The sequence below is a fragment of the Onychomys torridus genome, chromosome 1 (genome assembly GCF_903995425.1).
Source record: "Onychomys torridus chromosome 1, mOncTor1.1, whole genome shotgun sequence".
NCBI lineage: Eukaryota > Metazoa > Chordata > Mammalia > Rodentia > Cricetidae > Onychomys > Onychomys torridus.
Window position 1 is genome coordinate 65,262,887 of NC_050443.1, and position 24,959 is coordinate 65,287,845.

The window sequence follows — 24,959 nt, forward strand, 5'->3', positions numbered from 1 at the left end:
TCACTTGGATTTAGAAACTCAGATGCAGAGCCCTAGGCCAGACACTAACTATGGATTCTCCAGAGGCAAATAGCACACTAAAAACAGAGTACTTAGATTCCTAAAATATATTGCATTCCTTAGCACTGACTTTAATAATAAAAAGAGACATATGGATGGGTTTCTCCATGACTCTTCCATGCTGTACTTTGCTCAAGCTCTCATCTCAGCTACATTAAAAAGATGTTGTCTTTGATATTTGTATTCCTGGTCCTGAAGCCTCCCTTCATTTTCTGCAGTTTGACTGACCCTGTGTGCTTTTTGAGAATGAAAAACAAGAAAAACCCAGAAGGAGATAAAGAAAAAGACTGTTTCTTTTCCATTTATACAGAGCATAGAAACATGAGAAACGATTATTTTAGTGGAAATCTAGATAAGCAGTAAGTGCCTCTATCATTTTAAAATTCTTGTTTATCATTGTTTATGATACGTTCTAGGGCTGCTGAGAGGAAGAACGTTATTCTGTGAGTCTTCTTTCTGTGTTTTCCTCCTGTCTCTAGGACATCACACAAATATATTCCCCATTTATTATCCTATTTATGATGGTTTAGGGGTAAGCTTGTTTGTATCTTTCAAGTCACAGATTCTGGTCTGGAAATTGAATGAATGATCCATGCTATCAACTTTGCTACTAAAGACAATCCTTAAATATGACAATTCCCAAATTCTGTCATGTGATTTCCCTAACAAACATAGTACAAAGCACTGCTTTTAGTTTATTTCATAGAGGCTAACATGAAGTAGACTTTCTGTCATCTCCTAGTGTTTTTTTGCTCATCAGCATATAATGCCAAATTCCCACACAAAGGGCCTTCCTATATCAGACTGGACTTTTAGTTAGGCATATTATAAAGGTACTGAGATTTTTGTTCAAATAATCTATCTATTGTAATTTCACAACTATTGTGTTCTTGGATTCCACAGGTGAAATCAGGTGTGGAAAAACAATGTCTGTGCACTATGAGAATTTATGCCATCCTTAACTTTACATTCAGTTTCATGTGCACAGCCACATTTTTTTTTATGGAATAAACAATGTCAGATCTGTTTACAAAGAAACACATGAAGCATCCAATTAGAATACCTCAGAAGAAAATTTATCCATTTGTTAGACTAGAGTGTGCTCCTGGAAGCAATGACTTCCTGTTCCTTTTTTAAATTGATAGTATATGGTGTTGCCTGTAGTACCTGCTAACAGGTGAGAGAGGAGTTCTAAGGTTAAAATTTATCCAACTTGCCCCAGGCTGAAGTCCATTTATTGACTTAAGAATTGTCATGTCTCATTTTTACTGTATATGCTTTCATTTATTACTCTTTTAAATCTGTTTCTCCTCTTTCCCTAATAATATAAAATAAATTTGTTTATTGTGAGGATTAGTGCACTACACAATCTTTGATTTATATGTTTGATCACAATTTTCCCATATCATTGAGGTTAATGTTTGATAATTCAGCTGAGGAAATTGTTACAATGTCTCTTGGAGTTTGATAAGGAAAGTGTCAAAAATACCATTCTAAATTTAGGTAAGAACACATTTCTATGTGTGGCATTTATAGGTGTGAGAATCATCACAGTGAAGTTTTCAGTTTTAGACAAAGGTTTTGTTCAGTTTTTAATACCATATCTTAGTAGGACATTCAAAATAGAGGTGAAAGTTTATGACTGTATTATATAAGAGAAATATCAGAAGAATTGAAAAACTGCACTAGAAGTAAAACAATATCCTATGTGTTGATTACATCTGTTTATCAAAGATATCATTCGGTTTGAAGGAGAGTGTGGAACAAAGGGCAAGTGATCATATAATAGATATAAAGTAATATTCATGGTAATATGGAAGATGGAGATAACACAGACTTACAAATTATCAGCTATAAATTAGGAAGAATGAAGGGGTATTTCAGGAGAATTTGAACAAAAAACTTTCACCCATACATATGTCGTGATTCCCATAAGCCTATGAATAGCTGCACATTGCAGGCAAACTGTGCCCTGTGAGTCAAAGAAAGGATGTTTTCAATTCATCTCATTCACTATCAAATTTCACCAGGCAATCAATCAATATGCCTCAGTGATGTGAACTCCTGTTTTAAGATTATGAGGAATTTTATGTCTTAAATTCTGGCACTTGAAATCACATGATCCATCTATATCTATACTTACATAGTTACATGACACAAGATGAGAGAAGTCCAGAGAAATGCTTTAATTTCTCCTAACTTACGAGTAATAAAAAATGGCAAGTCAAATATTTCCTTCCTAGACCCCTTTGTTTGTATTTTTACCGATACAAATAATTGATTAGTATAGAAACTCTAGTATGGAGGCATAAATGCCTCATTTGAGAAAGCACAGTCCTGATCATTTCCTGCACTTTCTTCATGTATATGTATGTTCATTACAGATTGGGATGGTTGTATATAAATTCCTATTAAGCCTTTTATATTTTACAGAAAAGAAGTTTCCAAATTAATGTATGTTTCTCTTTCTGTTTGTGACTAAACAGCAGTTTTTGCTTTATGGCTATTCAATATTATTTTCTGAGCAAGGCTTGGAAGATTCTAGCATGATTAAGAACATGATATCATTATTGTTTAAGCAAATGAATTTACAGAATATTATGCTAGATTATTAATGCACCAAATCATGTTTTATCTAATTAAATAAAGAAATATTATTGGATCATTGTGAATAAATTATGACTTTCTGCAATTTGGTCATGATGAGTGAGATTCAGCAAAACTAAACTCAAATTCATCTTCTCAAAAGAGACTCTAGTGTGAAAATAAGTATGGATATTATGAAGAGACATTCTTCCTATGTACCTACTCTTAAATTCCTTAAGGTGATTGTTTAGCTATTTTTGAGTAGCATATTTAAGGCAACTGAATTTCAAGGGAAAATACAATAGCATATATATTTTTTCATACTATTTCTATGAATGTCCTATGTCATCACAGTGAACATATGGGAGAAGTGAGAGTTCAGTCATTTATTTTCATATGCTTTGTAACTTGCTTTGTGGCAAGTTGGAGAATCTAATATAAACTTACCGTATATGTATTCATTTTAACAGAAAAAACAAGTAGTATGTTCTATTTATTCTGCAAATGCTCTGAGTCTTCATAGCTATCATCAGATGTAATTTGTCAGAATGGCTGTTTGTTTATATAGTTCCTGCTCATTTTACATTTCTGAGTTGAATGAGCACTTAGGTGTGTCATTTCACAAACAAAATTTCAGTTATTTCTACTCCTCTCTTGATATACATAATCATTTCTCTATGGCTGAGAAAAGGAAATTCCTTGGGGCTTTCATTATTCTCCATAAGTTGGATTTTGCTTGACAGATGAAAGAAAAGTAAGCTTTTTATACATATTTACTCTCTAAATTTCCAACATGATGTAGATTAGATATGAGTGATACACAAATGCTTGTACTGTATATTGTTGATCATGTCAGCATTGTTTATGTATAGTGCAATAAACAGGAAAATAAATTATTGATATGTGTACACCCTATTGGAATTCGGTTCCCAATTTTTCTACAATTTGTCCAAACTATGTTGAAAATATTCTAGTCAGATATGTTTCCAATATGGAAGTATAGTGATGAGAGGGAACAAAAGTAATTATTCAATCTCTATTCAGATTGAGTCTAATCTCCAAACTGCGAGCCTACCTTAACAATGCAGAAAAGATTCACTTATTTTCTCACATAACTACACCAGCTTGTATTTTCTATTGAAAATTTTATTACTCATTGAATATTTCATTGAATGCATTATGATAATATTCACATACTACCAACAACTTTCCCTAGATCCATGCCTTTCTCCCCAACACCTTACTTTGTTTCATCTTTTTTTTAATGTATCAAGGGCAATTTGTACTGTCCATATGCTCTTGAATATATGCCCTTCCTCTGGACAATGATTAAACTAGCAAAATGCTGTATTTTTTAAAAAAATGTATAATCTGGCTCACAATCTTTCATTATCTATCAATTGCTAATATTAGTTTAGTTTCTAGTCATCTTTTTCTTTGTTAAGAAAACTTTGGAGTAAGTTTCTTTGTCCTTTCCAAATATAGTGATTTTATATATTGTGATAAGAGGCTTGTGGCTAAATAAATCCTTCTTGGTTGAAAGTTTACAATGCCACTTTACTTTCACAGATGGAAAGAGAAGATAATGTGCTGCATCCCAGAAATAAACCTCATCCGATAAACTCTAGGTTTTCCACAGATTAAAAACAATAACCATGACTGATAAGTAGAGGCTTCCCAAAGACATGAGAAAATGTAGCTTCATTGATGATAGCATAAAGTAACAATGAGTACTTTTTGTAATAAAAAGCAGTAAACACCGCTTTGGTAGTGTCTTATTCTTTTATTTCTTACAATTACCTCTTACAGAAAAACCTGAAGTTATGCCACATTGTCTAGGCACTTGCCATTCTATACTGGAGATAGATATACATTGTATTGAAGATTTTATATAGAAAACTTCCAACAACTCAAAGCAGAAAAAAGCACAAATCTAAAACAACTAATTTGTTTTGGAAGTTTGTTTTTGTTTCTGTTAAGTTACATTTTATGGTCTGCTTGTTTAAAAGAATATATGTTAACATAGACAAATGTGTGCTTCCATCATCACAGGGAAGTTTAAAATATTTAGAACATTTCACTAGTAATCATGGTAATATATATCCTTAACCTCTCATTGTTTATCCCCTCATTCCTGCCTATTCCTAAACCTACATTCTATCACATACAGCTCCATTTGGGATTTTCATATGAATGAGATAATCTACTTTTTTGCTCCTTTATTCCTTTCTTACCTAATATAATATTTTCCCAGGAGCATCTTCATTATCACACATAAAACTTATATCCCCTGCATTTTTATTGAAAATTTATTCTTCACACATTATATTTGATTACAGTTTTCACTCCCCCACAACTCTGAGATCCTGTGCACTTCCCCTCCTATCTGAGCTATCATCATTACTTTCTCTTGATGGAAAACAAAGACTCTTCTAAATAATGGTTAGAAAATAATATAAAACAAAAACATTGCTGGTATAACTGGGTGTCAACATATAGAAGATTGTAAATAGATCCATATCTATCACCATGCACAAAACTTGAGTCCAAGTGGATCAAAGACTTCAACATAAATCCAGTTACATTGAACCTGACAGAAGAGAAAGTAGGATGTAGCCTTGAATACATTGGCACAGGAGACAACTTCCTAAATATAATAGTAATAGCACAGACACTGACAGCAACGATTAATAAATGGGACCTCCTGAAACTGAGAAGCTTCTGTAAGGAAAAGGACACGGTCTATAAGACAAAAACGACAGCCTATAGAATGGGAAAAGATCTTCACACATCTGACAGAGGTCTGAACTCCAAAATAAATAAAGAACTCAAGAAACTCAACATCAAAATACCAAACAATCCAATTAAGAAATGGGCTACAGAGCCAAACAGAGAATTCTCAACAGAAGTATCTCAAAAAGCCAAAAGACATTTAAGGGAGTGATCAACATCCTTAGTGATCAGGGAAATGAAAATCAAAATGATAATCAAAATTCCCATATTACACCTGTCAGAATGGCTAAGATCAAAAACACTGATGAAGGCTTATGTTGGAGAGGATGTGGAACAAAGAGAACTGTGTCTTTCTATGGGTCCTGCATGTCCAGTTGATGAAGCAGTCCAGGCAAGAACAGTTTCTTGCCCAAATGGCTATTTTTGCTAAGGTGAAGAGAAACTCCATATGAAGTGTCTTCAATGCCCATCCTCCTCTCTAAAGTAAATCAGTGCTGCCAGGAGCAGACATGTCCCACTATCCCAAAATTCTAAATTTTAAAAATATTTTAAATGCCATATTCTGTAGACCTTTGAAGTGTTTGAAGATTACTTGTCTATCTGAAATATATCCATGTATACCTAGAAAACTTAACATGACTGTAAGTTTAACTATCATAGGAGACTAATTGATCTGTATTTCTTAATTATCCATTACAATCTAAATGAGTTGCATAAACATAATTCCTCAAATGAGAATAGAAATATATATACAGAATAACAAAATTAACTTTAAGTTTGTATCAATAGACTAAAATCTATACCAGTGTAAGACATTTTAAACAAGTTGTTGTTCTTTAAAAGTAAGTTCATTCATCTACCCTTTCATTCTATTATATCTATATCGTATGTCCTTTTTTTTCCTTAGAAAGAGATCACATTTATAATCAACCTGATTTAAATAAAAAATATTGGTTTTTCTCTGTCCCACATCAGAAGGCTCTTGTGGGTTTAGAGAAGGAGTGAGCCAATTCCATCTCCAAAGCCAGCTTGATAATTTTGGGAAATTGTGCATAGTTTCTCTTATTGCTTCCTGCTGGAGGTGGGGCACTGTCTCTTATGGGGACACAAAGAAAGTTTTAGGATTATGGAGTAGTCCATGAGGGTAAACCTCTGAGCCAGTTGCCTTGAAACCATTCTGGATGTTGGATCATATGGGTGTCATTTGAGACCTTTCAGGTGGTCTTGGCTGATGTATCTTAATCTTGAACAAATCCACAGCCTCTGGCTTTCTGTGGAAACCAAAACAGAGACTCTTTTTCAGAAAAAACATATCCTTATATCCAAATTTTGAAGTCAAGTTACCTTTAAAATTTACATATTTGTTTAACTCAACAGCTTTTATGATCAAATCTATTTCTGCAGTTAAAAATCCCAAAGACAACATAAACCAGATTCTCTGTGTAAGATTCATCATTGTAAGAATGAAACGCTGCTGTGGCTGCTGGCTGTGCCCACCTCAGCTTTCCAAAGTGGTGGTGGTACAGTTTACCACCAGCTCTGGGTCTGGAGCCATGTGTACCTTCAACTATCAGAAGCAGTTCTATCAAAGCAGTGCATAGCCCAGAAACTTTTTTTTTTCTTTTACTAGCAAAGGCTAAATCCACCATTCAGTAGAGTAAAGTGCCACTTGTAGATTCCTCATTCCCACCACACTGCAGGTCAGATGAACTTGTTGAAATCCAGTTATACCAGCACTGTTTGTTGAAGATACTTTCTTTTTTCCATTGTACAGTTTTGACTTCTTTGTCAAAAATCAGGTGTTAACAGGTATGTGGGTTAATGTCAGGGTCTTCAATTCAATTCCATTGGTCCACATGTTGGTTTTTATGTCAATACCAAGCTGTTATTATTGCTATGGCTTTATAGTAGAGCTTTAGGTCAGGAAGCTTCATGTCTCCAGAAGTTGCTTTATTGTACAGAATTGTTTTAGCTCTCCTGGGATTTTTTTTTCCATATGAAGTTAATTATTGTTCTTTTGAGGGTTGTGAGGAACTATATTGAGATTTTGATGGGGATGGCATTGAATCTGTAGATTGTTTTGGTAAGATTGTCATTTTTATTATGTTGGTTCTACCTATCCCCAAGCATGGGAGATCTTTCTATTTTCTGATACTTTCTTCAGTTTCTTTCTTTAGAGTCTTAAAGTTCTTGTCATATGGGTTCTTCACTTGCTTAGTTAGAATTACCCCAAGGTATTTTATATTATTGGTGGCTATTGTAAAGAGTGATGTTTCTCTGATTTTTCTTGTCCTGTTTAATAATTGTATATTAGAGAAATACTGATTTTTTTGCTTTAATCTTGTGTCCTGCCACATTATTGAAGGTGTAGGAGTTCTGTAGTGGATTTTGGGAGTCATTTATGTATACTGTTATATCATCTGCTAATAGCAAAAGCTTGACTTCATTTTTTCTAATTAGTATCCCCTTGATCTCCTTTTGTTCTCTTACTACTAAAGGTAGATCTTCAAGTATTATATTGAATACATATGGGGAGAGTGGGCAGCCTTGTCTTGCTCTTGATTTTTGTGGAATTGATCTGAATTTCTCTCCATTTAATTTGATATTGGCTGTAGGCTTGCTGTAAATTGCCTTTATTATGTTTATGTATGTTAATTGTATTCCTGATCTCTCCAAGACCTTTATCAGGAAAGAGTGTTGAGTTTTACCAAAGGCTTTTTCAGCATCTAATGAGATGATCATGGGTCTCACATCAAGGTTCTACACATGGGACTTAGGACACCTAGTGATTCACATGGTATCAGCTTTCTTAGTAATCCACATTTATCTAGAAAAAGACTCAGGCTTGCATAGTATGAAGATTTTCATACTATTTACTTATAATTCATCAACCTTAGTTATCTGCTCATTTATGTATGTTTCCTTCAATGACATTCATAAATTTTTATATTATAGCCTTCAGTACAGGTTATTTACTTTGTAGTAATGAATGTACACATATTACTAGCTTTCACCTTTTCAATTAAATGCACTCCTGAGTATTTAATTTCCTATGCTTTTATGAATAGGATTTAAATTCTTTGTCATCTACCTGATCCAAATTGTGATGCCTATAACTCATATATATTATTAATTTTCAAGAATACAGAGAATTTATCATGTATTCATCTATACCTCTCCTTTTGACTCAAATTGGACTTCTCCTCTTGTACTTCACATCATCTCTTATTCATGTTTTCTGTCTATCTGCACTAGGTTGGGCATGTATTATCATTATTGGTAAATTTGTAACTTCTCTGTCAATCCAGGACATAGCTCCTTTTAACCAGTCTTAGCACTCTGTATCCTAGTGGAAGACTAACACAGTCACAGAATAATGTACCAGCTTCTGGCTAGCTACTGTAAACTAGCCCTGGTGCAAGAAAATATAACGAATGTCATCACCATTTGATGGACAACAACCATATATTTCCAAAATTATTAGAAGCCCATATACTTTCAAAATGTGTACCTTATTTAGATATTCAGCCTATAATCTTATATCATCAATTTCCTAATAAAATTATTCACTGTGTGTAAACTTAAAAAAACAAAAAAACAAAAACAAACTAATCAGAATAGGACAACATAATCAAACAAACAGAAGAAATAAGTGAGTGAGATACACATATAGATAATAAGGCACACACTCTTATGCACAGGAATACCACAAAAACACACAATGTCATAATATAAATTTGGGACCCTGGCTTAAATTAACTTTTAAAGTCATAAAATAATTATAATATAATGAACCTTCAAATACCATTGACTTTATTTTGTTTTGGCCATCTACTCTTGAACATCATGCCTGCCTTAAATGGTGGTCCATGTACCCACTGAAACTCTGTTGTCGAGAACTAAATTTTTGTTTGCAGTAGATTTTGATAGGAAATATCTCCTGAGTTTAGAATAGGAGACTTTGTCCACTTCTCCACTGAGCAAACAGACTCCATCTGGCACAGATGTGTACAGGTCCTGTGTATACTGCCTCAACCTCTATGAGTTCATATGTGTATCAGTCCTGTGCATAGAATGTCCTTATTTCTTTTATTCTCTCCATTCACTCTGTATCTTACCAATCTTTCCACATCTTCTGCCATGGAGTTCCTTGAACCCTGTGTGGAATGGTGCAGCATTTAATGGAGACACCACATTTAAAAATGGAGCAAGGTCTCTCATTATCTGCACATTGACCAGACATGGGTCTCAGTATTTGTCTACATATACTGGAGGAAGAAGTTTTTCTGATGATGTCTAAGCATGGAACAGATCTATGAATATAGCAGAATGATGTTAGGACTCATTTTTTGGCTTTGTTCCTTTATCAGAGCAGTAGTCTTTGGTTTTCCCCTAGGTCCCTGTCCTATCTATTGTCAGGTTCTTGCCCAGCATTGCTGTGTCAGATGTGTATTTGATCTCTCGGGATGGATATTAAACCAAATCATTTATTATTTGATTTCTCCCACCAGCTTTGTGCCACTGTTTCACTAGCACATCTTTCAGGCAGTCAGCATTGTATATATTTAGGTTTATGTTTACCTTGCTTGTTTTTCAGAGAACTTTGAGTACTATGAGCAGTATTAGCAAGCACAAATGCTCTAGGTAGGCACCAGCTTGATTTCTTCATCTTTACTCAGCTGTGTAGGTGTCATGTTCAGCCGTAGGGCCTCATCCTCAGTTTATAGAGAGGATTGTAGCTGGAGTTTTCTCCAGCCCTGCCCAGCCCCACAGACCCCACAACCACTTATAAAATAATCACTCAGAAGTATGTATTAATTAAAACTGTTCGGCCATTAGCTTGAGCCTACCGCTGTTTAGCTCTCACATTTAAATTCAGCCAATTTCTGCTAATCTATATGTCACCATGTTTCTGTGGCTTTTCACAGCATACAGAGCAATATCCACAGTAGAGGAGCTTATAGCCTTGGTAACTGCCTGTTCTTTTGAATGGTCCTTGTGGTGCACCTTTGGCTAGCTATTGAAAAAAAAAATCCATTCATTGTACTGGAACTTCCTTTGGTGATAAGACCAGTCTGAACCATTGGGTTTGGGCTGGGGTGTTATTTCTCAGCTTCATTTAGATTGCCTTCATTAGCGCATGTATTTAGGAAGCTTATATAATTTTTAATTGCAATCTAATGAACTTGAGCAAGGAAATGTCTCTACAGGATGTAGAGTCCTTTGGGTATATGACCAAGGGTGGTATGCTGAAGTTTTATGTCAATTAGACACAAGCTAAAGTCATGTGAGAAGAGGCATACTCAGTTAAGAGAGTATGTCCATGATATTGGCTGTGTGTAGGTCTGTGGGACATTTTCTTAATTAGTGATTGTTGGGGGAAGGCCAAACCCCTTATGGTTGTGCCATCCCTAGACTTGTGGTCCTCGGATCTATAAGAAGCAGGCTGAACAAACCATGGAAAGAAATCCAGTAAGCAGCACTCTTCCATGGCCTCTTCAACACATTCTCTCTCCAGGTTCTTGCTCTGTTTGAGTTCCTGTCCTGACTTTATTCTATCATGAACAGAGATATGGAACTGTATAGCAAATATACTCTTTACCCCTTAACTTTCTTTTTGGGTATGATGTTTCATTGCAGCATTAGAAGCCTAAACTAAGATAAGTCAGATATCTGGATCTTGAAGTAGATCTATACCAAGCTTCCAAAAGAACGACTGCACTGATCTTCATAGTGCAAGATCACAATCCTATAATCAATGGATGAGACTTCCCAATAGTCTGCATTCTTGTACCATAAGCTATTATTTTTTTATTGATGTTGTCCATAGTGAATATAATCGGATAAAATTTCAAAGTACATTTTACTTACAGTACCCTGATGAGTATGGATCTTTTCCCATTTTCCAGCCTGCCACTATGTCCCAATGATTATGTTCTTAACCATATGAAAGCTATTCATTTTTATGAGGTCTCATTTAATTATTGTTTGGTTTTTTGTTTTTTGCTTTTGGTACATTTCCTATCAGTGTTCTGTTCAGAAAAAAAAAAACCTTAACCATAACCATGAGTTCAAGCTTATACCCCCGTTTTCCCTTGTAAGAGATCTAGAATATGTAGTCTTACAGTGTTGTTCACCCAGAGTTGAATTTTGTGCTGAGTGATAGATATGGATAAATATTTGTCCTTTTCCATGTATCTATTTATTCAGCTTAGATAACACCAATTGTTAAAGATGTTTAACTTTTCCACTGTATATTCCTGGTTTCATTATCATTACGTAGATGTCCATAGGTGTGTGTTTTTAATCTGAGGCACCAATTTCTTTCTATTTATCAACATGTCTGCTTTTGTGACAAGATCATTCTGTATTTATTACTACACCTATGTAGTACCTTGTGAGACCAGAGTGATATTACCAGTAATTATTTCATTATTTAGAATTGTTTCAGCTATCCTGGGTATTTCAGTATTCCATATAAAGCTTAAAGGCTCCTTACATTTTCAAAAATATCTACATAGTATATTATGGTTTTGTATATTATATGAACTACTAACATTCACAAAAGACTAATTATAGTGAATGAATGGGTGAATTCAATTTTCACAATGTATATCTATCTCCAGTATAGAATGTCAAGGGCCTAGATAATATGGCATACCTTCCAGTCTTTCTGAAAGAGATAATTGTAAGAAATAAATGAAAAAGACACTACCAAAAATGATTCAAATATGAGGAATTAAAAATTTATGGGATATATAAATAGTTCAATCAATCCCATAGCACTTATCAGCCACAAGGTATGTATAGTGATATAAATATTTATTTAGTCCCAAAGCAATAGAGAAAATATGGATGAGGCTAACACTGTCTGGGAGTCCAGCTCATAGAATTGTTCTAGCATTGTAAATAGAATGACTTCAGAGTATATTTTAGGAATCTTTTTTTCTCCTTTTTTAAATTTATTATATTTTTGTTTTAATCTTTCTTATATGAGTGTCTTTAGGAATATGTTTCTATCTGAGGGAAATCAGACTCACATGTAGAATGTGATGGTCACACTCTTTACTTCTCTACAGCTTCAGTTTTCTCTCAGATTTCTATTAGTTTTCTCCCACTGTTCTACACAGCTATATACTTAACAGGAGGCCTTTTGCAATTAAAAGGAAGTTTCAAACGCTGCATCTAAAGGTCATAGCACATTCCTTGAATAAATGATAAGGAGCAGAGCCATTTACCAAGGCAACACATAAGCGGGATATGGAGGCATTGAACGTTTCCTAAACCTAAATGTATATTGTCTTACGCTGTTTTTAAGCTCAGATCACAGGGAAAGGAACGTGTACCCCTGTATTCAAGGTTGTGAGTCCAGACCACCTTCTGTAGCCCTGGCTAATTGTGAAAATACTTCTACATAAGTCTCTTTCTCTCTGGACTTGGTTATTTGATTACCTGTTACTTGGGACCTAAAAGAACTGTTAGCTAACTGTTCCTTGAGTTTTATATCATAAATTAAGGTTAGAAGTTTGCATAGAGTGTTAATTGCAAAAGAATTCAGTAGGGAGTTGCCACTGGTATCTGATACATGGCTGGCTAGAGAAACTGGGATAGTATTTTAGGTTGCTTTGTAACTAATAACCTTAGTAAGACATGTGCAATTCTGTCCTTGTGCATATCTGTAAAGTTTTGGCTTACAATATGTTTACAGAGCCATTCAGTCTGGTTTGAATTTGTTCTGAGGCTCCAAGTCATCCAATAGTATATGGCTTGTCGTAGAACTGAGAAGAAATTGCAGTTTTCTTTATGCCATTATGAGCTAGTGATTAAAAAAATCAGGGCCTATGTGTCTTACAGTCCTCACAGAATAACAAACATAGTTATTAAACATATCCTAGTATATCTTCCATATATTAAAATTATACAGCTTAATGAGAAGTCCTCTGCCTGACCATCCTCAGATATATGTGCCCATAAGATTAAGATGTAATCAAGAGATTACATATACACATCAGATGATATTACACATTACAATTCAGGTATTAGGGAGATACCCATAGCTGTTTATACACATGTGAAATTATAAAGAGAAGCAACCATGTCCAGAGTCTGTGGCACCATATGTCTTACCTGTAAGACCCCTTCATCAGAGAATTATTTATCTGGTGGTCTGACACCTCACCTAGCCATTGCCATCTGCTTTATATTTTTGGGCCTCAAGTAAAGCCATTGCTACCAGCAGCTCTCAGCAATAGGCCATACCCAAAACACTCATAAACAACACACTGAAATAAGATGTTACTGTTAAATAAGCTCAAACTCTATAAAACTATATCAAAACTGTTACATCCAATCAAAACACCTTAAATGAAAGAGAGAAGCTGAAGTAAGTATACTACACAGGACATATCAGGACAAATCTAAACCACACCAACTTGAAGCCAAGGTCAGTTCTGTAATACAAATCTAAGCATATAGGTTGAAAGGCATCAGTACAACATCAGGGTACATATGAAGAGAAGGGAGCTCATTCCTCACTGAGAGTAGGTATAGTTATATATAATCTTATATCACTAAATATTGAACATCCTCAATAAGAAAAATTAAAACAAGAATGTATGCGAAAGGAAAGAGGAAGGATAAGAAGTACTGTGCTATTTTCATTACCTATGAATCCCTCAGGCATTTCAAAGAATTTGACACAGGCAGATTTGCTTACCTAGTCTTCATACCCTCAGCAAAATCATGTCATTGTTCAGTTCTACCTCTTGATAAATGCATAGCATTCTAGATAGTGGATAATACAAATTTATTTTTCACATATGTTAAATGTTAGAAGTATACAATGAAGGCATAAACAGATTAAACATTAGCCAGTACAATCTTTGCTAGTTTCTGAAGGGCATTCTTACATTTTACAAAGTTTGCAGATAATAGGATGGATCTGTAGGAAAACTTCAAAGTAAAAGGGCAATCTCATTGGTATGGAATCCACTCCACACAAAGAAAAACCTTTGTGAAACTTAATATTCTCCCACAGAACTCACATTCTCACACATAAAAAAATAGGACTTTTGTCACCATAGCAATGGGCCCAAAAAACAAGAATTCAGTGCTAATCTCCCATTGAGTGTAATATAAAATTGCCATGTTTAGAACCTAATCTCTCATGAATAGTGTGCTCTGTTTTCAGGTTAACACCTAAGAACATCCACTTGATTTTTTCTCTTTATTTTGCCATGGAAGAAATCAATAGGAACCCTCATATTTTACCAAACATTTCTCTGCTAGTTGACATCAAATGTAACCTGGTTGCTGACAAGAAGAAATCTGGTTCTACTAAAAAAAGAAGTGAAAATTTTCCTAACTACTACTGTAAAAATCAGAGAAAATATTTACTCGTACTTACAGGACCCATGTGGGAAGCTTCTGCAACACTTGGGCCATTCCTGTACATGTCCAGAACTCCAGAGGTAAGTCAATGTTGTATAATTTAATAAATCATATCTCCTTACAGTTGATTTTCTGAGAATCAAAAGTATTAAGAGGTAGAGACTTGGTTTTTATATATTCTGTTCCATCAAGGAAAAATGCTCAGATACCTTCTGAAGGAAACATAACAACTTTATCAAAAATAGGAATGAAAGGTACAGAAGTATGACACGTTTTACCAGAAAAGATAATTTACGTGTAGTTTTGGAACAACCACAAGAAATTGGATATGATTTTATAATGAGTCAAGGAATTCACACTTTCTAGCACTTCCAGTATTTACTTACTACTCTTAGGTCTTAGACCAAGTGTTATTCCTTCTATCTTACTCTCACTGTGCTTATGGTCTATATCCTTCAGATCTACTATGGTGATTTTCAACCTCTCCTGAGTGCCCATGAATAATTTCCTTATCTCTACCAGATGTCTTTCAAGGACACATCTCTACCACTAGCCATGGTGTCCCTACTGGTTCACTTCAGCTGGAACTGGGTAGGAGTGATCATTTCAAATGAAGAACGTGGAATTCAATTTCTTTCTGAATTGAGAGAAGAGATGCAAAGGAATATTGTCTGTTTAGCATTTGTGAGTTTTATCACAAATGATGATATTTCATACTTTGAAAAGGCTAACCAGTATAATAAGCAGATTATGAAATCATCAGCAAAAGTTGTGATTGTTTATGGAGATAACGACTCTACTCTACAAATACACTTTATCGTATGGAAATTTTTAAAAATTAATAAAATCTGGGTCAGTATATCACAATTTGACAAGATGACAATTATAGGAGATTTCTTGCTTGACTCTATCTATGGTACTCTCATTTTTTCACATCAGAATTCTGAGATGTCTGATTTTAAACAATTTATGCAGACAGTGCACCCTTCAAATTACAGTAATGAAATTTCATTTGCTAAACTATGGTGGATTTATTTTAAGTGTTCTTTGCCATCTTCTAATTGTAAGAATCTGAAGAGTTGTTCTGCCACAACTTTATTGAAGTGGTTATTTAGGCATCAGTTTGGAATGTCCATGAGTGATACAAGTTATAACTTATACAATTCTGTGTATGCTGTGGCACACTCGCTCCATGAGATGCTTGAGCGACAAGTAGACAAATGGTCAGACCATCATGGGAAAGGGCTGGAAAATGACTCTTGGCAGGTAATTAGTCATTCATTGGAAAGTCCTGTATGTCATAGAGATGACATTCTTAATTGGAACTATAATTTTCTAAATCCATGCAAAGTGCACACCTTTCTCCCAGGTGCATATATTTCTGGACTCTTTCACTGCATGTGATGAATATCATGTTAGCATCATTATTATGATACAGCTATTACAGGCATACAATTTAGCATTTTACAATCTAAATGAAGAAATTCTGTTCAGAATATTGTAAGCACACACATGAGTCACATGTTTTTAACATTGGGAAGAAGGATATTTTTCATGGAAGTTTTAAATGACAAAAAGAAAATGACATTTCTTTTATATGATCAAAAAGTTGCTCAACATTTTAATATAGAGTTTACTGATGATTAAGTATTGCTCCCACTTTTTGATCTATTAAGGGAAGCAATTCTCATGGTTATTATCAAATAACTATGTTGCTGGGAAGAAATAGAGAAAATGTCTCTACTCTAAAAGCTTATAAATTGTGGTGTGTTTTAGAGTATCACCAATGATAAAATTTTAAATTCAAAATGTATTGAACATTTATGTCTTTATATAATTTCTTTTATTTACTACTGAGTGCTTTTAATAGTTACTTTTTATACGAGGCTATGAAAATTATGAGCATTAAATATTTTATATTTTCTGTCCGACTGTGTAGGCATAGTTGAAACTAAAATAACAAATGTGTTTTAGATGTTTTCTATGTTGAAGAACTTACAATTTGTAAATCCTGCTGGAGACATAGTGACCATGAACCACGAGGCAAAACAGGGTATACAATATGACATTTTCTATGTCATAGATTTTAAACAATCCTGTGGAATTAAAGTGAAAATAGGAAAGTTTTCTGGACATTCTCCAGATGATCCCCAATTGTACATATCTGATGAAATGACAGAGTGGGCCACTGATTTTAGACAGGTAATTGGGTCTTAACTCAAATGATTTACATGTAGCACAAATACTATAAAATAGCATGCTTCATCATTGGGTTAACACATTTTAACAATTACTCATTTATTGACTCACATGTTCTCTCTCTCTCTCCCCATGTCTCCTCTCCTCTTCTCCTCTATCCTCTATTGTGTTTTCCACATTTATAAATAATCATAAATTCATGATATTTATCTTAAAAACAATGGAATTTTACTTTATGATACATGACTGTAATAGAACTTTCAGTGGCTCCTAGTTGTGAATCACTGCAGCTTTTGCAACTTACATTAAATCATTGTATTTAAAATATATCTGATTTTTCTCAGACTCCACCCTCCATATGCAGTAGTCCCTGCAGTCCTGGACACAGAAAGTCCCCTCAGGAGGGAAAAGCTGTCTGCTGTTTTGTTTGTGATCCCTGTCCAGAAAATGAAATATCCAACATGACAAGTAAGGATATGATTTAACAAAATAATCAACATATAGTTTATTTTCTCCCATATTTTTATAGTTCTCAAAGATTCCTTTGAAGAAAAAGAAAGGATAAATTTTATTATGAAGTTGAATGCATAAATAACATTGCTATTTGTAATAATACTACATTCTCTGTCTTTTTAACTACATTTTATCTGATCAGTCTAGACCCCATGAACATTTTCTCCTGGGTATGACTTTAGCGTAATAAAGATTACTATTGCAAATTTTCAACACCCTACTATTCAGCATTTTTATAATCATCTTTTTCTGTTTATTTAAGGCTTATATGCTATGCATCTTTTTATTCCCAGTAACCTTGAGTTTCTAACAAGGAGAGGATGGATTTTCAGAGATGTTCTATCATGTTTTAGAAATGTTATTTTTGTACTGTGTGCTATAGGAGATCAGTTCTATCATTGGTAGTTTGTATTTCAATTCCTACTCTATATCATGGCTTAGTTTGGATTCAGTCATATTGAACTCTGTATTAAATATTTTACTATATTATTCACAACAAATAATTTACAGTGTCTTTTAAATAAGTAAGTAGTGGAATCTACATTGTAGTACAGAAACATTGAAAACTATATTTTCATAGTGTACCAGGTTTTGAAGGATACAATTAAATTAATGTTGTAGTGAGAAAAAATAGCTAAAAAATTAACTAACATTTTCATTCAGAGAATCAAATAGGTAAACATAATTCTATATGATTTGAACATGGGATTGTGAAGAAGCAGTGCAGGTTTTTTAAAAAATATATTAAAATTATAAGTGTATTTGGTTATAACACACAATGGCTAATGTTTGAAAATAAACCACTTTAATTGGATAATGCAAAAAAATGTATTGATTCAAATGAAGCCATCACATATATATTAAATCAAAACTCAAATTTATTGACTTTTGTGACAGTTGGGCAAAAAGATACTACACTCAATTTTATTAAATTTCCCTAGCTCCTACTTAAAAAAACCTGGGAGGAATAGAGGAAAAGGAAGCTGTGGTCAGAGAGTATTGTATCAGAAAAGAATATATTTTTGATAAAAATAAATATATACAACATGTTTTTACCTAATTTCAAATGAATATAAAAAACTGAAGCATTTGAATACTTCTACTCACCAATTTAGATGACTTAGCTTAGCAAAATCATAGAGGACTGAACAACTAAAATGGATTGTAAACTTTCTGTTGGATAGACTCAAACTGGAATGGCATCATTGTAATCATCATCATCATCACTTTTCAGCTTGGTCTGTTGGGTCAATTCATTTGAAAGAAAAGTGAATATACGGTGGTATAAATTACAAAGATACAAGGGGAAAGAAGTTCTCAGACTCATCCAAAACTCTTTTGTAATTATGCCCTTGAAGTATAGAATTTGAATTTGATGTTTTAAACTGTAAATACTGAAACCTTGGGAGCATTGAACTCTCAAATCTTATAGAAATTAGTAAAATTTCCAGATAATGTTCCCAAGCAAAAATCAAACAGTGAAACATAAAAATATATGTGATATCTTAGCATATAGAGAGTGTGGGGAACATTTTGTTCATGTATCTCTGATTTCATAGGCATATCAGTGCTGGCTTTGTGTGTGTGTATGTGTGTGTGTGTGTGTGTGTGTGTGTGTGTGTGTGTGTGCTTCTTTACTTTTTATTTTTTATGTAAAATGAATGCTGCCTTTTATTTTTTATTTTATAATTTAATTTAATTTTACATAGCCGCTATGGGTTCCCCTGTCCTCCCTTATCAGCCCCCCCACACTCTGCCCCCAACCAACCCCCCATTTCTGTCTCCTCCAGGGCAAGGACTCCCCTAGGGATTCAGCTCAGCTTGGTAGATTCAGTTGAGGCAGGTCCAGTCTCTTCATCCGTTCAACCAGTCTGAGCAACATGTCCCTGCATAGACCCTAGGCTCCAAACAGCCAGCTCATGCTCTAAGGACAATTCCTAGTCCCACTTCCTGGAGGCCTCCCAAACATTTCAACTGTCTCACTTATCCAGAGGGGCAGATACAATAGGGGGTTTCTCAGCAATTGGTTAATAGTTCATGTGTTTCTACTAGTTGGCTATTAGTCCCTGTGCTTTTTCCAATCATGGTCTCAACAATTCTCCCCCATAAAATCCCTCCTCTTTCTGGATAATTAAACTCCTGAAGCTCCACCTGGGGCATGGCCATGAATATCTGCATCTGCTTCCATCAGTCATTGGATGAGATTTCTAGAACGACAGTTAGGGTGTTTGGCCATACAAAAACCTGAATAGGTCCGTTCCAGCTTTCTCTCCACCATTGCCAATAGTTTACAGTAGAGGTATATTTGTGGATTTCTGGGGACCTCGCCAGCACTTTGCTTCTTTCTATTCTCATGTGGTATTCATTTATCATGATCTCTCTTTCCTTGTTCCCCTCTATGTTCTTGGTCCAGCTGGGATCTCCACTCCCCTAATCTCTCTTTCCCTTGAACCTTGCTCTTCATTGCCTACCTTACCACCAGTTTGCTCATGTAAATTTTATCCATTTCTCTGTTGTTGGGTGATCCCTTTGTCTTTCTTAGGGTCCTCTTTACTAGGTAGCCTCCCTGGAGTTGTGAATAGCAGTCTAATCATCCTTTGTTTTATATCTAGTATCCATGTATGAGTGAGTACATACCATGTTTGTCTTTCTGAGTCTGATTTACCTCACTCAGGATGATTTTTTTCGAGGTCCATCCATTTCCCTGCAAATCTCATGATGTCATTGTTTTTCTCTGCTGAGTAGTACTCCATTGTGTACAAGTACCATAATTTCTTTATCTGTTCGTCAGTTGAAGGGCATCTAGGTTGTTTCCAGGTTCTGACTATTACAAACAATGTTGATGTGAACATAACTGAGCAAATTCCCTTGAGGTATGATTGAGGATTCTTTGGGTATTTGCCCAAGAGTAGTATATCTGGGTCTTGGGGGAGATGGATACACGGTTCTCTAAGGAAGCACCATATTGATTTCCAAATTGGCTGTACAAGCTTGCATTTCCACCAGCAGTGGAGCAGTGTTCCCCTTGCTCCATATACTCTCCAGAAGAAAATGTATTCAGTCATTTTGATCTTAGCCAATCTGAAAGGTGTAAGGTGGTATCTCAGAGTCATTTTGATTTGCATTTACCTGATGATTAGGGATGTTGAACAATTCCTTAAATGTCTTTCAGCCATTTGAGCTTCCTCTGCTGAGAATTATCTCTTTAGTTCTATAGCCCATTTCTTAATTGGATTGTTGGGCATTTTGATGCCTAATTTCTTGAGTTCTTTATATATTCTGGATATCAGACCTCTGTCACATGATGAGTTGGTTATGATCTTTTACTATTATATAGGCTGTTGCTTTGTCTTGTTGACCATGTCCTTTGCTCTACAAAGGCTTCTCAGTTTCAAGAGGACCCATTGATTATTTGTTTCTCTCAGTGTTGTGCTACTGGTGTTATATTTAGAAAGTGATCTCCAGTGCCAGTGCATTCAAGACAAGTTCCTACTTTCTCTTCTGTCTGGTTCAGAGCAACTGGATTTATGATTAAGTCTTTGATCCACTTGGAATTAAATTTTGTGCATGATGGAGACAGATATGTACCTATTTGCAGGCTTCTACACATTGACATCCAGTTATGCCAGCACCATTTGTTGAAGATGCATTCTTTTTTCCATTGTACAGTTTTGGCTTCTTTGTAAAAAATTATATGTTCATAGGTGTGTGGATTAATGTCAGGGTCTTCAATTCTATTCCATTGGTCTACATGTCAGTTTTTATGCCAGTACCAAACTGTTTTTATTAAGGTAGCTCTATAATAAAGCTTGAGGTCATGATGCCTCCAGAGGTTGTTTTATTGTACAGGAATATTTTGGCTATCCTGGGTTTTTGTTTTTCCATATGAAGTTGAGTATTATTTTGTCCAAGTCTGTGAAAAATTGTGTTGGGATCACATTGAATCTGTATATTGCTTTGGTAAGATTGCCATTTTTACTATGTTATTCCTGCATATTCATGAGCATGGGAGATCATTCCATTTTCTGACATCTTCTTCAATTTCTTATTTCAGGGACTTAAAGTTCTTGTCATATAGGTCCTTCACTTGCTTTGTTAGAGTAACCCCAAGGTATTTTATATCATTTGTGGTTATTGTAAAGTGTGATGTAGCTCTGATTTACTTTTTAGCTGTTTGACAATTGAATATAGGAGGGCTACTGATTTTTTGAGTTAATCTTGTTTCCTGCTATGTTGCTGAAGGTGTAGATAAGCTGTATCAGTTCTTTGGTCGAATTTTTGTGGTCACTCATGTATACTGTCATATCATCTGCAAATATGGAAAGCTTGACTTCCTCCTTTTCAATTTCTATCCCCTTGATCTCCTTATGTGGTCTTATTGCTCTGGCTAGAACTTCAAGTACTATATTGAATAAGTATGGGGAGAGTGGACAGCCTTGCCTTGTTCTTAATTTTAGTGGTATCACATTGACTTTCTCTCAAATCGACCACATACATGGCCACAAACCAAATCTCAACAGACACAAAACAATTCCAATAATTTCCTTTGTTATATCAGACCTCCATGGTTTAAAGTTAGATTTCAACAAGAAAAACAACTACAGAAAGCCTAAAATCTCATGTAAACTGAATAATGCTCAACTGAATCACCAATGGGTCAAGGATAGAAATAAAGAAAGAAATTTAAGACATCCTAGATCAATGAAAAGGAATACAACACATACCTAAGCTTATGGGACACTATGAAAGCAGTCCTAAGAGGGAAATTCATAACACTAAATGCCCACATAAAGAAGTTGGAGAAATCTCACACTATTGACTTAACAGCACACCTGAAATCACAAGAACAAGAAGAAGCATAGCCACCCAGGAAGAATAGATGCCAGGAAATAATCAAATTGAGACCTTTTTTTTTTCCTCTTATTTTTGAGACTAGGACACAATTACATCATTTCTTCTTCCCCACAATTTCTCCAAATCCTCCCACATGTCCCTTTTTGCTCTCTTTAAAATTTATTGCCACTTTTCTCATTAACTGTTAGCATGTGCGTACATTTTTTTGTATATACATATATACTTCTAAATACAAACTGTTTAGTTTTTACAGTATTACTTGTATGTTTTTAAAATCGGCCGTTTTTTTTCTGAAGATCATCTGTTTGTGTGCCATAATCTGGGAAAGATAGTTTCCCCCATGCTCAACAGACCTTAGCTGTCTGTAGTTGTCTGTGTAGGGTTGGGGTCTGATTGTTTTTCTGCAATTTACTTTGCCATGTCTATTTTTGTCCTTGTTTAACTAATGTTTAAACAGAAATGTTACTAAGACTTTATGGCTGTAGCTTGTGACATTTCTCTGAGACACCTACTCAAATCAACTGCCTGATACCCTAGCTCCTACAAGATTTTCATCCCCCTGTTCTGCAAGTTTTCCAGAGATATAGTTGAGGGAGTATTACTATAAATGTGTTCATTAGACTGAGCACCACAACTCTAAATTTTCAGTAATTGTGATTTTTCTCTAGTGGTCTCAGTGTCAAACACAAGTTTCCTTGATGAGGAGAAAGTATTTTACTAATATGCATTAGCAAATATTTTGGACATTGTTAGAAGTTGTTTTGGTTTAATAATGGGGTTGATGGGTTCCTTCCATGATATGGAATAGGTAAGGCTTCTATGTTAAAGGAGACACATGAGAACAATTTTATGTGGGACCTAATTGCTGCTGATACACAGATCATAACATGCAAGAAAGGAGCTCATTCTCAGTTATTGTTTGGCATAGTCCTCAAAACTATGAGCAACTACTGTGTTTCCATGAATTACCCAAACCAATGTAGGTTTCTGTGGCTACCTTAATATCATGTGGAAGTATGTCATTGTTTTTTAAAATACTAAAAAGTTTTGGGGTAAGATAAATAAAAACAAAGCCTTTTCATTATGATGAAAGGCAAATGAAGTAAGAAATAAATCCTTTTCATCAAGCATATTTAATTATCATATACAACAAAGGTAAATATAATTTAGCTATGACTTGCTAAAACACTACTGTAGCAGTCATGTTTCATAAATACTAGGGAAAGATTAAATCTGAAAATGCGACCTTTCCTATACTAGACATGGATCATTGTGTGAAGTGTCCAGATGACCAGTATGCCAACACAAAACGAACTCACTGTCTCAAGAAGGTTGTCACATTTCTGGCTTTTGAGGATCCCCTGGGAATGTCTCTGGCTGGCTTGGTTCTGTGTTTCTCTTCTCTTACAGCTCTTGTACTCGCTATCTTTTTGAAGCATCAAGATACCCCCATAGTCAAGGCCAATAACCAAGTTCTCAGCTATGTACTACTCATTTCCCTCATGTTTTGTTTTCTCTGTCCCTTGCTCTATATTGGCCATCCCCATATGGCCACCTGTATCTTGCAGCAGACAATATTTGCAATTTTCTTTGCCATGGCAACACCTTCTGTGTTGGCTAAGACAATTACTGTGGTACTAGCATTCAAGATCACTGTTCCAGATAGAAGAAAGAGATGGCTGCCTGCATCAGGTGCACCTAACATCATCATTCCCATCTGTACCATGATCCAATTGATTCTCTGTGGAATCTGGCTAGGAACTTCTCCTCCATTTGTTGATGCTGATGTACACACTGAACATGGTCATATTTTGATTGTCTTCAACAAAGGTTCAGTTATTGCCTTCTACTGTGTCCTGGGATATTTGGGCTCCCTTTCCCTGGCAAGCTTCACAGTAGCTTTCCTGGCTAGAAATCTGCCTGACACATTCAATGAAGCCAAGTTCCTGACATTCAGCATGATGGTATTCTGCAGTGTATGGATCACCTTCCTTCCTGTCTATGAAAGCACCAAGGGCAAGGCTACAGTAGCTGCAGAGATTTTCTGTATCTTGGCCTCAAGTGCAGGGCTACTTTTTTGCATATTTGCCCCAAAGTGCTACATTATTTTGTTCAAACCACAGATAAATTCTTTTCATAAGATCAGGAAATGACATTCTAAATCTGTGAAAATATCCATTGAATATTACTAGTTTATTTCTTATACCAGGCATGATTACAAAATCACAAGCATCCTTTGTGCTAACCAAATATTATGTCAAAGTAAGAATTTTAATCTTATGAAAAAATGTACAAAATAAAATGCAAAATAAAGTGTGAACACAAAATCTGGATTTCAGTTCTCTTGTATACCACATTTTATTAAGGCATTTGTACTTATGTAATTCTGCTTTTTATTATTTTTTATTGAATTGTGTGGTATCTGGGAATGGCATGCAAAATATTGCATTATTTTGTTTGACTTCATTTATCCACTACAAATTATGTGTTATTTTTAAATTTCAAAAAAATAATGACATGTAGAGAGTGGATATACAGAAATGATTTACTTATAAAATCATTCATATTGACCCAGGACTATAATGAAAGCAACAAAAAGTAATTAAATTATGTACTATGTAAGG

At 34.8% G+C, this 24,959-nt stretch overlaps 1 pseudogene; it reads left to right on the forward strand.

The window, feature by feature from the left end:
• Positions 1 to 222: 222 nt before the first annotated feature.
• On the forward strand, positions 223 to 24,488 carry LOC118591555 (annotated as a pseudogene).
• Positions 24,489 to 24,959: the final 471 nt, after the last annotated feature.